General features: G+C 39.6%; 2 non-coding genes across 2 annotated transcripts; both read left to right on the top strand.

Annotated features, from left to right (window-relative positions):
- Positions 1 to 4,374: 4,374 nt before the first annotated feature.
- Positions 4,375 to 4,447, top strand: TRNAA-AGC. Its single transcript has one exon. It is a non-coding gene; the product is annotated as a tRNA-Ala (tRNA).
- Positions 4,448 to 4,572: 125 nt separating this feature from the next.
- On the top strand, positions 4,573 to 4,645 carry TRNAA-AGC. The gene has a single exon. It is a non-coding gene; the product is annotated as a tRNA-Ala (tRNA).
- The last annotated feature ends 368 nt before the right edge of the window (positions 4,646 to 5,013 follow it).

Consider the following 5,013-nt stretch of genomic DNA (forward strand, 5'->3'; position numbering starts at 1 on the left):
ATGTGACTTCAGCCTTGCGTGCGACGTCACTTCCTGGAGCCCAGTACGCGCCTTCCGTACGAAGGCGCTTGGCGGGAGGGGAGACCTTAGCGACGGAGGAAAGAGGATAGCGCTCCGGTGGGAGAGGGTGGCTCAAGGCAACTGATGTTAGGAGACCGCATAGTGTTTCGTTTTGCGGCCGGCATGTTGAGGCTAATGAGTTAATTACAATACGAAGGCATCCTAGTCCTGTTGTGCATCCTGGCTTCAGAAATACTGCTATAATTAATCAGCTTGGGCTAAATTTATCCTGTGTAAATTAAGCGCATCTATTTCACTGGAATAGATCTAGGCCTGTGTATAACACTTCCAGTCAAAAGAGTGGGCTTAAGGTGTTTCCTTTGGACTGGGTTGTGGCAGTGGTGCCCAAACTGAAATCATTGTAGGCTATAGGCATCTGACTCTGATCCAGGTTACGTCAGGAATGACTTGGGGTTCATCAGTAGCGATGACAAGGTTTTCTGAAGGACTGCCTGGTTAACATAACGAATATTCCCTGAAGGGTGTTGGATCTTTTTAAGTATTTTTCCATAAGGCTGGGCTCTGCTGATTTACAGCAGAAGTGCAAGGATTTCTGACTCCTAGTTTAACAATAGCAGCAGCAACACAACCCTCAGTCTAAATTACACTGCCCTCAGTGAAAGGACTGAGTTCAGTTCAATTATAGTACTCAAAATAAATTGCTAGCATCAGAATTCTTTTAAATTCACCATGTTTCTTCAGAGCCTGGTGCAAAAATAAAATATATGCCATAAGTCTGGAGTACTCTCAGTGCTGTGAATACAAGAAGGGATTGCATGGCAGACCAATATGGAACTTGTATGCATACTAAGTAATACAGAATGCAACATAGAGAAATATTGTGGGTGTGCCATAATTGCATTTAATTAAAACATCACAACAATAAGCCCCAAATTTAATGTTTTAGAGGCACTTTCAGGGCTGTTAAAGTCAAACAGCATGATGTAAATGCCTGAAACAGAATAGTCTTGTCATAGGATGTGAAACAAGAAAGGCATAACATTGGAGGAATCAAGAATTCCTCCTGCTAAATAAGCCCTCCTCCATTTCAGCTGAAATTCTATCTAACTGCATGACAATATGTGAAGAGAAAGCATATCCATCACATAACATACCAGAGTCTTTTAAGAAATAAGGTTCTATGGTAGACCTTCAAAAGAACTTTATGCTCCCAATGTACCTAGTTATCTGTTCTGTTAATAGAACTCCTTGAATGCACACCTTAAAGCAGTAAGGAGGCATGAGAATATCAGAGCAGCGAGAATGCCCCCAAGAGACCACTATGTCTCACTAGGGTAGTCTCTTAGCAGGGTCACCTTGCTGGTTAAAGCAGAGGCAGCACACCAAGATTTGCAGGAGCAACTCACATCAGCAGAAGAAAATGGATATCTAATGGTAATGGAGCAGAGAAACTTCTGAAGGGCAGTAGCTGAAGACAACACTTGCAGAGGATCTTTTGCAAACAGCAGCAGTGATGTTGGTTAGTACTGCACAGAAGAAGGCAATGATAAACCACATCTGAATCTTCTTATGATGAATCAATTCAAAATGAAACACATTTATAGTGTTAGAAGATGGGACTCTGAAGTATATATGAATTGAATTGCAGCTTCAGTGGCTTTTTAACTGTGGGTCTTCAAATCGTTTAGAGCTGCCTTGAAGGATGGGAGTTGGAGGTATTGTTTGGCAGTAGTTACAATCTTGCCAGAGGAAGCAGTTCTAGAAAGTGGTGTTCTATGACCACTGCTTCATTCTTCTAATTCGAGGTGTCTGCAAGACTTCATCTTCTGAATGTATTTTAACATGTATAAGGACCTGTTTGGTGGTATCCAAGGACTGAACACTGATTTTCCATAACTACTAATCATAATGACTATGTATTACCTCCAGTGTCACAGGCCTCTGTATAACAACTGCTGGGAAACTTGCAGGTGGGTGCTATTACATGTGCTGCTTGTAGTTTTTCTGTGAACAGCTGGCTAGTCACAAAGGGAATAGAATATTCAACTACATGGAGTCTTGTAAAATAATTTCTACTGAGGGAAATAAAGGCCCTCCAAGTATAGGCTGATGGAATCTTAGCGGTAGCTGAACAAACAAAGGATCTTGAGTTTTGGTGGACAATTTGATGAAAATGTTGACCCACTTCACAGCTGCTGTGAAAAATACAAACTTCATGGAATTATACAATTCATTGCTGCAGGAAGTAATGATGGCCACTAACTCATATTCATGGAGAAAAAGGTTATCATTGGATTCTATCACATTTATATACCACCCCAATAGCCCAGAGGGCTCGCTGGGTGGTTTACAAACATTAAAACCCCACCAATCCTGAACAAATAAATTGGCTACTCTTGATGGCTACATGTCACCTCTGATATCAGAGGCATTGTGCTTGCATATACCAGTTGCTGGGTAGGTTGGAGAGGACAGAGCTGTGGTACTCATCCTGACTGAAGAATCCATTGTGCAGCTGATTTGCCCACAGTATGAATACAGTGCTGCACTAGATGACCATTAATTTGATCCAGCATAGATTTTCTTACATTCTTATATTCTTAAAAAGGTCCCAAAACAGCTTGCTCTTAATCAGTGAAAACAAGTGAGTCCCTCCCTGCAGACTTAGAATTTTAAAGATATGACACAAAAAAGAGGAAAATGATGAAATGAAGAAAAATGCAAACTCTGACTCTGTTTCCTAAAATTAAGTATATCTTCCTTTAAAAAAGTGAAAATAATTCATTTAGCTTCTCTGCAATTTAGATTGAGATAAGTAACTCTACCTCCATCAGCCCCAGATAGTATGGCCAATCCTTGGAGAAGTGGAGTCCAAGATAATCTGGAGGAAAACAAGTTTGCCACCTTTATTTAAACGATTCAGTCTCAAGCCATATTTACTGTTCTCTCAACTATTTGAACCTCCAGTTTTGTTTTTTTCAGCCCATGCTTTCACCCTTTTATCTGTTTTCTTTTCCCCATACTTCCCATGTTACTTAATGTATTGATCTGTTATGGTACATTTGATCTTTTAGAAATATGCTGTACTTTGTTATTGTTGTATTGAAATGATGGGGAGAGCGTGTGCATGCATACTTGTCAATTGGAGCCGTGAGGATTTTCAGCACAGACTCACAACAGAGATCTTCTGCCTTGTAGAACTGTATTTGATCTGATTGTATTCCCTGATGTCCCTCTCAAAGGATGCAAGATCTGGGATTTTATAGTACTTACAAAAGCATGGAATTTGTAGTTCTATTTTCTGGAAAGCCCATTTCCTTTAATGATTCACCAAAAGCTAAAAATGGGATTTCAAGGAAGGGGAATTAGCTCAAATGGTAGAGCGCTCGCTTAGCATGCAAGAGGTAGTGGGATCAATGCCTGCATTCTCCAGTTTATGATTTTGTTCTTGTTGCTATATTAATAAACAGTATTCAGTAGTATTCTATGATGTGTCTAAAGTTTTCTAAACAAGGCAAGCTTGAATTATAAAGAGAAAGAGAATTAGCTGAAATGGCACAACACTTGCTTAGCATGCGAGAAGTAGCGGCAATACCCCACATTCCCCACTTGAAGTTTTTATTGTTATTTTAGTAGAGATAATATTCAGTAGGATGGTGTGTTGAAATTCTGTGGTTTTCTTCTTTAAATGAAAAGGCTTTCTATACAAAGCTAAAGGTGAAAAATCAACAGGAGGGGAATTACTTGAAATGGCAGAACTCTTGCTTTGCATGAATGCATGTGAGTTTTATTGTTGTTATAATGCCATCAAGTTGCCTCTGACTTAGAGTGAACCTATTAGCCTGGAGGAATGTTGTCCATGGGGTCGAGGTCGTGACTAGCATAGCATAGCATATGAATGAATGAATGCTTTCAAAATGCCCTGTCCTTAACAGCCCTGCCTACCTTTTGTAAGCATGAGTTTCATTTCTGTTACTGATGTTATTTTCTGTACTACCCAAGACCTGAAGCTCACAATTCATCTACATAGGTTTTAGTAGCAGAAATCTTCAGATTATTGACTATTTAACTGTGTGCAGTAGGAGGCATCAGAAAAAAAGCTGGTTTTAGTGTTTGCCATTCCCTAATGGTAATTTATTCTGCTCTCAACTACTCTTCTTTGCTTTGTCTGCTGAAAACAATGAGACCAACAACTGCTTTTTGTTGCTGTATTGCTTCAGCAGTGGTCATAGAAAGAAACTGAATCGCTAATGTTGCTGAATTATGGTGACTCAGCGGAAAGTATAGGCATCGATGCAGCCTGCTTGACGGCAGCACTTCGTAGTTTTAGCTTTTTATAGCGGGCTTGTAGGAGGGGAATTAGCTCAAATGGTAGAGCGCTCGCTTAGCATGCGAGAGGTAGCGGGATCGATGCCCGCATTCTCCAATTCATGATTTTATTGTCGTTAAACTAAACTATTCCATTTAGGAATTCCATTTGATTTTTTACTGAAATTCTGTGTTGTGTCTGTAAGGCTTTCTGAACAGGGCTAGTATGGAGCATGCAGACAAGGGGAATTAGCTCAAATGGTAGAGCGCTCGCTTAGCATGCGAGAGGTAGCGGGATCGATGCCCGCATTCTCCAGTTTATGATTTTTTTTATTATTTTAATAGAGGTAATATTCAGTTGCATTCAGTGTTGAAATTCTGTAGTTTTTTTTTTTTTTTAAATAAGGCTTTCTGTACAAAGCAAGCATGACGAATGAGCCAATGGAGAACTAACTCAAATGGCAAAATGCTTGTTTAGCATAGGAGAAATGGCAGGATTGATGTCGGCATTTTGAAGTGTAGTTTTCACTTGATTATCCTCTCTTAAGTATCAGGATGTTGCTTTTTACCCTACTTTGCAGGGTGAATTTGAATTTAAATGCAGACTCTTCTGCAGCATGTCAAAGGTATAGATTTCTTTATGTGAACACATGTGAGTTTATTATTAATAATTTTATTTCTGTA

The sequence above is a fragment of the Varanus komodoensis genome, unplaced genomic scaffold, assembly GCF_004798865.1.
Source record: "Varanus komodoensis strain SLA01 unplaced genomic scaffold, ASM479886v1 scaffold14_1, whole genome shotgun sequence".
Taxonomy (NCBI): domain Eukaryota; kingdom Metazoa; phylum Chordata; class Lepidosauria; order Squamata; family Varanidae; genus Varanus; species Varanus komodoensis.